This window comes from Musca vetustissima, unplaced genomic scaffold, assembly GCF_032173495.1.
Source record: "Musca vetustissima isolate MV318-11 ecotype Yass unplaced genomic scaffold, APGP_CSIRO_Mvet_v1 utg13228, whole genome shotgun sequence".
Classification (NCBI taxonomy): domain Eukaryota; kingdom Metazoa; phylum Arthropoda; class Insecta; order Diptera; family Muscidae; genus Musca; species Musca vetustissima.
This window is the reverse complement of record NW_026874929.1, coordinates 75580-85702: the sequence shown is the minus strand read 5'-3', so window position 1 is coordinate 85702 and position 10123 is coordinate 75580.

Sequence of the window (10123 nt, the reverse complement as noted above, 5' to 3'; positions counted from 1 at the left end):
CCAAACAATCTTTTTCTTGCATTGCAAAATTTCTTTAATGATAAAAAATTGGTATCTATGGAGGATTGTGAAAATCGACTGCTAGAGTTTTTTTACAAATAGAGAGCTGGACTTCTATGAGAGAGGCATTAGGAAGTTACCTTTAAAATGGCGACAAATCATACAAAAAACGGTTCATATTTGGAACAAATCGAACATTCCGAAGTTTGTTAAATAAAGTCTTATAGTTCAACAACCAAATATCTTGACGCATGTCAATTTTCTATAATATGAATTTTTGACTTTGACATTATGTTATGTATAAACCGCGACCACGATGATATACAATTTTACTAGAGTAAATCTGATGGGTTACGAACCTTTTGTGGTTAGGGAAGGGACTCTCCAAGGATTTAAATTATAAATGCAAATTCCGCATGATTGGAGGCCAATATAACCAATATGTGTAGCAACATAACAGAAATACAAAATCAGACTTCGTTCACATAGTAACCCTCGTATATGTTTCTGTTCTGACATAGTTCTCATATATCGATTTATATAATTTTCTGTCACATATTTTAATCGAAGATGCATTCTTGTAGAGTATTATAATTGTGGGCCTATATTTGGAGCTTATAAAAACTTCCGATCCATTTTCCATATTTTGAAGGTCCTAACCACATTTTATAAAATAAGTTTATGTAATTTCAAATCTTGGTTTCTTTCTGGATAATAAGCTCTTGATGAAACTGTACAATTTAGGTTCATTTTTCAATGGCTGTAATTTGTCATTTTGAACTTTCAAAGGGTCAAATTCCTACTTGTATAGGCTATATGCTTGGCATTTTAAGTCGGTAGTTAGTTTAGGCGTCGAAGAAAAAAATAACTACAAACAACAGATTTATAAGTCTGGGTTTATACATGCAACTTTTGTAAGCAACAAATCGGTGAGGTCATAGCAATATCGACCTCACCGATTTGGGATATTTTGTGGGTTTGGAGTTGTGTTGTTATTGAAACACTCCTCTGAAAAAAATTTAGATATACTAGATTAAAATAGCTCTAAATTGCCCGCCGAATTTTGATTTCTCATGGTGCAGGTTATGAAAAGTTCAAAATTTTCGGAAAATATGTCGGGAACTTTGTATAGTCGCTTATATAAAATGTGGACAGATATTTAGCATTGTTTTTAAGGTGGCGAGTTTTGTTTCTTCTGAGACCCTGATATGCTTCAAATCATCAAATCGTTTACTTTGATAATTTTGTAATAAGTCGAAATATCAAATTACAGAAGGTTATGTTGGAAAATGCGGGCAGGGCTATTAATGGGGGTTATGCCAAAATTAACATTAATTTTCATTTAAAGCTCATGTCGTCTTTCTGGAGTGGCTAATTCAAAAATTTCAATTCGCCGTGAATTTTTACATTCAAGAATATATTTTTCGTCATATGTCCATCATTATTACTATTTATAAAAAATTCCTACTGGCTGATTTTGTAGAGACCCTAAGAAATGTTTCTAGAAATCTCTCTCCAATATATTAATAGAGAGAATATATTTTTGCTTTAATAGCCAAGAAAAAAACACATTGAGCTTTTTCTCAAAACAATATGAGTTGCAAGGAAAAAAACACCCACTGAACACTCGTGGCTCGTTGAGTTGTGTGTCCTTTTAGAAGGAGGTGGTGGTTCATTCCAGTCAAATCTTTTTTCGTCGTTGTTAAGCGAAAATGGCCCATTTGAGTTATTTAGTGTGGAGGCTGTGAGTATTTTTTTTCATTCTGACTTTTTGTGCACTGGAAAAAGAAATTCCTTAAGAAAATGTCCTTACGCTGGCTCGTTCGCTCACTCTCTCTAACCACCTTCAAATAATTGTATTTGTGGACGAACTCATTCATAAACACAGGGAGAGCATTGGAATATAGACTCATCATTTTGGGGTTTGTTTTTTTTTCTGCTGCTTATTGTTGTTTTATTTTTTGTCCAACGTCGTGTTAGAAAGCTCAACATATTTTGTTGTCCTGTGTTGGTTACGGGTGCGGTATTGAGCACACCACAAGAGTAAACCACTGCTACTGGTTCTCGCGGTTCTGTGTTAAGCCAAAATGAAGACGAAGAAAAAAGTACTAAGAAGAGGACGAAGCAGATTTTTTCTTCATTTTGGTTTTGTGTTGAAGGAGACCAACTTTGGTGGCAGACGGCCAAGGCAAGAGAGACTGCCGCCTGATAAGTGGAAATGAAGGTGTTGTTGGCATTGGTGGTATCACTATTAGACATCTCTATGCATACTCAGACTGTGCGGACAGACATACCGACGAACGGAAAGGATATTAAATTAATGGGGCGTTATTATGCTGAGCGAAGGAAAAAATGAAACGCTGTCGTCACCCAGCAGCAGCAGGATGCCAGCGTGAGAGCGGGAGGCTGTACTGATGTTAACCAAAAATGGTGATGACAATATGCTGCATGCCAGCAGTGAGACAGTTGGCGGTAGGGCGGTCGGACAGCCGTTTGGTGTGGGTAAGTTGTTATCACACGCTTGCCATATGAATGGTTGTTGGTTGTCGTTAAAAGCTTAAGCTTTTTTGTGCCGAGCCAGGCCATACATGTATGGTTGCGTGTTGTCGCCTTAACCCCAAATGTTTGTAAAGACGTTCAGTTATGTCTTGTTTTTTTCCTTTCTTCTGCATCTTCTAGATACGAAGTTTTTTCTAACCACCTCCATCAGCATCATCGTCACCATCATCATCATCAGCATTGGCAACGACGATGACGACGACGTCGTAGCAGTCGTCTTCTTCGTCGTCTTATTCACCAAACCTAACACCAATACCAGACCAACAACAACTACAACAATAAACCAAGCATCCAACCAACCAACAACAACAGTTGCTCACAGTGATGGCAACAGTAGCTGCAGCAACATCAACAACAACACCAACAACAGCAACCATAACCATTAACAATTTTTTGGCCATATCGTCGACGTCGGTCGTTTGGCGTCGTCAACATTTTGTGTGATATTTTTGTCGTATTTGTGGTCCTCATATAGTGGTCGCGTTCATGTTTTACCGCAAAAACCTCAACGAATCGAACATTTATATAACCGAGTTTTAATACTAACGCAGCATTTGCATCGATCGCCAGAAGGATTAGTTTTTTGTCGTGTGTGATTGTCGTTTTTGAAAAAATAAATAAGTGAAGTTAACCGGCAATAAATTTGAAAAAAAATAAAAATTTGTTTTTAATTGCTAAAAAGAATATAAATAAAAATTGAATTTGTATGATTTAAAAATATAATAATGTGTGTTTGTGATAGAAAATAAAAGGAATAAAATTTTTTAAACAAATTGAAAATAGTATATAATACATTGAATGGAGATTTAATAAGCAAAGGTTTAATATTTTCGAGTTAGAAAAAATTCATAATTTTTTTATTCCGTTATGAAACGAAAGGTTTGATATAATGCTGTTATGCTGCCAAATATACAAATATATTAAATTTTGAAAATAATTTTTGTAACGTATTTTAAAAAACGTAATAATGAAAAATCGTTTAAATAATTATTTTTTTTAATAAAATGTAGGAACAATTGGCGTGATAGCCAAATGGAATTAGAACACGAAAATATTGTAAATAGATAATGCAACGGATACGTTTTTTTTTTTTTTTTAATGACTTAGTGTAGAATTTCAGGAAGCAAATCCCGTTTTTTTATTATTTACGCTGTCGGATTACCATATACCTTTAAGACGGCTCCATATATTTCTCTGAGGATGAATATAAAAATGCTGTCACTTAAATATCTTAAATTGGAAGTCATATATATGGAGACTAAGGACCAATATTTAAATCCCTCTGCTAAGTTATATATTATCTTCGAGAAACAGAAATGCCAAATTACAGAATACTGGCTGAAAATTGCGAACAGAACCTTCAAAATACAGAAAATATGTCGGTCAAAATGTGGACCAACATTTAGCATTTTACCCTAGATGAGAATTTTGTTCCCTCTGGAAACGTGATATGTTTCAAAAGATCACGACATTTTTCAGTGAGCAATTTTTTATTCTCCAATAAATCGAAATATCAAATTACAGAATGTTATGTTGGAAAATGCGGTTAGGGTTATTATATGGGGGTTATGCCAAAATTAACATTAATTTGTTAAGCCTTAAAGACCATGTTATAGACGGAATGACTTGAACATTTAAGTCAAAACATAGACCTACATTGGACATTTTCCCAAATAAACAACCTAACAGAGGACTATGCCATAGTAACTATACGAAGAACACGACTATTTTTTAAAAAATTACAAATACGGAAACGTCAAATTTTTTGTGATGCATATAGAAAATTAAAAAAAAAAAATAAAATAAAATAAAATCGCATATATATATATATATATATATAGGGGAGAGGGGGGCACCTTTGAACAGCGCTCATAAAATCTTGGTTTAAAAATTTTCCGACCCGCGACCACATTTTTGTATATGGCAATCTTGTTCTCTATCTGCGTAAACCACTTTGGCTAGCTTCTTCAGTTGTCGACAAATTTCATATGTATATTAATTTTAAAGGTTACATATGTACCTATATAGTTAAAACTTATAAGAAACCAAAAATTATAAAATAAAAAATTTTATGAGGCTTGAAAGAAAAAAGTGTTCCAAGGTGCCCCCCTCTCCTCTATATATGAATTGGTTTAAAAGAAATTTAGTAAACTGCATTGTCGGATCACTAGCCACCCAGTACAAAACCAAAAATTCTCAGATAGCAGGGATATTTTTTGATTACTAATGCAACAATGTAGATGAAATTGGACGAAAATCTAAACCGATTTTGAAAAAATTTTATACATGTCCATATATATTGTTCCTTGTTCATATCTCGTTTCTTTTTGTGATCTCGTACCTTTTTCCCATATTTTAAATTCGTTCTCGTTTGTTTTTCAGATGCTGTCACACTGTTAAAAATATATAAACGTATGCGTGTAAATTTTTATTGTTTAAATAATTAATTTGTATATAAAAAAGTAGATAAATAATAACAAATATGTATTAGGTTGGGGAAAAAGAAATCCATTATTTGTTCGCCAGATGGCTGTGCTGATATATTTCTCGTAAAGTATCGATCAACTAATTTCAGATTTATGTTCATTGGAATGGTGACATTTCGCAGTAAAAAAATTGTTTTGCTGTGTTTTGTTTGGTGCATTTAGTTGTGAGTTACAGTGTGTTAAAAATGGAAGTGAACAAAGAGAAAATTCCGCACATTTTACAGTTTTTCTTTGACAAATGCGAAAATGCAAGACAAGCGGGTAAAATTGTGAATGGTGTTTATGGTTCCGATACTGTAACAGCCAATTATGTCCAATTTTGTTTTCGTAGATATCGTTCAGGAATTTTTGATGTTAAAGATGCACCTTGCACATGTAGGCTGGTCGTCGAAAATGTCGATAAAATCGGAGAAATTATCGAAGTTGATAACAGTAGTAATATCGCCTAGGAGCTAAAAATAAAACTGCTTTAAACCATTTACAATTGACCAGGAACGGCCAGAATTGGACAGCAGGAGATGTTTCGTGTTCCTAGTGTCGACAACGCTAGGCCACACGCATCTACAGTGACTCGCCAGAAACTTCGGGAGCAGTTCGGACTTGGCACCAAGCGATTATCATCCTTTTCTTGCATTGCAAAATTTCTTTAATGATGAAAAAATTGTACCTCGGGAGGATTGTGAAAATCGACTACAAGAGTTTTTTTTTTTGGCAAATAGAGAGTAAGACATTTCTATAAGAGAGGCATTATGAAGTTACCTTTAAAATGGCAACAAATCATACAACATATTCAGCGCAAATCGGACATTCCAATGCATGTTAAATAAAGTCCTATAGTTCATATAAACATAATGGATTTCTTTTTCCCCAACCTAATATGTTGTATTATCATCCTGCGGTGGAATTCTGTGAACGAAAAACAAACGATGAAGGAACTAGTTCCTTTTTAAGAAATGAACGAGAAAGATCGATCCGCTTCATGAGATAAGGCAGTGAATAAAACTATTGTTCGGTCGAGTGTGATGATTTATATCACCAATCATAAATTTTGTGCTATTAAAATGAACCTCACGCATCGCAAAAATAAGACCGTGAACCACCGTATTCAGGACTCAAATAGAAATAGTTTTGCTACGATTGAGGATATAATGGAAAACTCGATTTTAAAGGAGACAAGATAGATCTTGATGAATGAATAAACAGTTATTTTTTAACCAAACTTTAACTTTTGATTTTAGATCGGACTCGTATATTCTGAATCGGAATTCCTATGTCGATTTAGCCATTTCCATCTGCTGAAATCGTTATAGAGAATTTGAAAAAGGTTTAAATTGAAGGTAGAAAATTTCGCACATTTATTATTACTACTCCTTGGATGTGTGGTATTGAACATGGGATATGGATCCATGATTTGAAATATTCCCCACATAGCGGTACATTTCTAATTTTCAGTATTTTAGGAACATTTTCAATCGATTGACTGTAATTTGTTAGTATACATATAACGGTATCCACTCATATTCGGTATTTTTGGCAATTTTAAGCATATTTTTCAATTTTATTTAACATTTTAGGGGTTTACTTCACAAAATGATTCCTTACCAGAAAAATTAAAACAACGTTTTGACCTAAACCGCTCTAATTGTAAAGAATAAATTTGAATATTTTTAATATCCAAGAAATATATTTCGACTTAATGAAAATAATATTTTTTAAAGCGATTTGATTCGAACAGCTATTTGAATCGAACATAACAGTTTCCAAGTTTTAACAACTTCACCACTACAAACTTAGCCAAATGTTTCATTTACAATTAAAATCAAATTATTTAAATGTTAACTTATGGTAGAAGGCAATCAATGTTGGTTTCCCTTGCAGCACGAGCAGCAGCAGCAGCAACAACAACAACAAAAAAGCGACATTTAATTTAAATACAAATCATCTTTAATCTGAGTTCATTTCTATTGGTTAGCAAATAATTAACTCTTAGAATATATCGGGGTTTTTTCTATATGTTGGTAATTTTTGTAAATATATAAATAGCAGAAATACACAAACACACACATACATACATGCATATATGTATTTGTATTAAGTGGCTGCTTTGGTTTAAACTGGTTTCTGTCTCTTTGCAGTTGTTGTTGTTGTTGCTGTAGTTGGTGTTTTTTTAGTTTAATTTACTATTAACATTTCAGATTTTTAATTGTGCATTATAGACCGCACCACCACATCTGCGGTAACAATAAAAATAATCTTTGTGGCATTACGATCAGTTGCATTATTGATTCAACACAATCACACAAACTCACACACACTCACACATTCACATTTGGATAAATTGCACTTTTAAGCCAATCTATATATAGATGCGAATGTATGTAAATATATTTATTTATTTGTGTTCACCCCAAAAACACTTTGATGTGATATCATAAATAATAGATGACGATGTCGATGCCGATGATGAGATGATGAGATGAGACAAACAAAAACCGAAGTTTATTTATTGTAAATAAAAAACGGCAAATGTCGATTTTAAAATGCAAGAGGAACAATATATAAACTATAAATAAGCATCTAAAAGGGAATAGACTAATATTTTGGTGTGATAATTATTTGTTGGTATAGAGAAAAATGTGTGTGTGTCGTTATGTACACTCGTCTTATGAGACAACATTTCAGTGGACCGATGTGCCTGTAAACATCCCTCAGTCATCAGTTTTAACTTTTTGAAGCAAATCTGGGTCTTCGAAGACTGAGCCCAATTCTACTTAGCAAAACGATGTTGCTAATTGCTAACATACGGACATATTGTTACACAAATTTAGAGCATATGGTGTGAATACCAAATTTCTTAAGTCGGTCGGGATCATTTTATTCACAGGAATGCAGAATGTCAAATTACAAAAAAATGCGTTTAAAACATTTAAAATTCCGAACATGGGAAGCGACCCTCATATAAGTACCTGTGTCAAAATAGGAATCTACTTAGAAAATATTCTGCAAAAATTATTTTTAATTTTAAAGAACCCAGAATGCGTTTAAATTTTTAAAATACCAGCACCTTTTTATGGAGGCCACTTCGGAGGGAAAATGAAGTTAAAATTTTTAAAATACGGGAAATAGGGTCCACTTTATGGGAGCTATTTATAACATGTATATTTATTAGTTAGATGTTAAACTCTATAAACTTGTAATGCCAAATTGCAGATACTTTTGTATGCGAAAAAGGATATATCCTTCAAAATACGGAATATGGGACGTGACCTTTATAGGGGACCAAGGACCCAAATTGTAAATTGGTTTTCTCACTCTCTTGAAGCACCAAGTTTAGAACAGGCCTTGAGAAAATATTCGTTAAAGAATTCACTCTTATAATAGTCCTTAAAATAGTATTCTTTAAAAAATTCACTCTTAAATTACTTTCTTACTTAGCTGGCTTGTGGCAGAACGTTCGTTTCATAAACCGAGCTTAAAAAGATTTCCAGTCGCGTCGGCCTTTTGCGCAGTTTTTCCAGTTTGAAAGATCATATTCTGCAATGTTGTCTTCCACTTGATCTTTCCATTTTATTCGCGGCCTTCCCTTTCTGTGAGAACTATCAGCTGGTTCGCTTTTATATGCCTTTTGGGCTGGGGCATCTTCATTCATTGTCACAACATGACCTAGCCAGCGTAGTCGCTGCAGTTCAATATGTCTAACAATGTCGATGTCTGAGAACAACTGGTACAGCTCATGGTTTATTCGACGGCGGTATTCAACGTCAACGCAGATCGGCCCATACATCTTTCGGATAATTTTTCTCTCAAACACTCCAAGAGCGGCCTCATCTGCTTGCGCAAGTACCCATGCTTCAGATCCATATAATAGCACGGGTAGTATCAGCGTCTTGTAGAGTGTGAGTTTGGGCCTGCAGGAGGTGGCATTACTTTTGGTTGCTTACTCAGACCACAGTAGCATCTGTTGGCCAACACTATCCTTCTCCGAATTTCAAAACTGATGTCATTAGTTTTATTTATGGCGGTACCGAGGTATATAAAATCTTTAACTACCTCGAAGCAGTAGTTCTCAAGTTCCACAGTTGGTCCGAGTCTACTGGATGTCTTGCGCGTTGATACTATCAGCTTGGTCTTCTCGCCGTTTACTGCCAGACCCACTTTGGCAGACTCCTTCTCATTTTATTCAAAGGTGGCTGTTACCGCTCTCAATGTTCGACCCATTATGTCGATGTACAGAGTGTCATTTCTGTTCACCTTTGCCTCTCGTATGACCTTTTCCAGCAGGATGTTAAAAATATCACACGACTTCATAACTGTCACCTTGTCTGAATCCTTGTTCGGTACTAAAGGGCTCCGAGTGGTCCTTTCCGACTTTATCTGCTGATCTTGTGCTAGTTAAAGTTATCCCACATAGCCGAATTAATTTTTCAGGAATGCCAAACGTAGACATGGCTAGGATAGGATAGGGCTGTTCAATGCGACTTCATAGTCGACGAATAGGTGGAATGTGTCGATGTGTTTTTCGTGGGGTTTTATCCAGGATTTGGCGCAGAGTGAAGATCTGGTCAATGGTGGATTTGCCAGGTCTGAAGCCGCATTGGTATGGTCCAATGATGTCATTGACCATTGGCTTCAGTCGTTCACACAGCACACTGGATAGCCCTTTATATGCGATGGGAAGGAGATTTATTCTATAGTTGGCACATATCGTATTGTCTCCTTTTTTGTGCACAGGACACAGGATGCTGAGGTTCCAATCATTGGGCATGCATTCCTCCAGCCAAATTGTACTAATCAGCTGGTGCATGCTCCTTACCAGCATCTGATCACCAGTCTTGAATAGTTCGGCTTGTAAACTATCGGTACCTGCTGCTTTATTATTCTTCAGCCGATTGATTGCTATTCCGACCTCATCTTGGCTAGGCGGTATGCACTCTACACCGTCATCAATTATTGGTTCTGGGGTATCCTCTTCACCGCTACTATTTGATACCAGAAGTTTTTCAAAATGCTCCTTCCCAATCCTCAGCAAGCTGTCTGTATCTGTCACCAGATTTCCTTCTTCATCTCTAAAGGAGGAT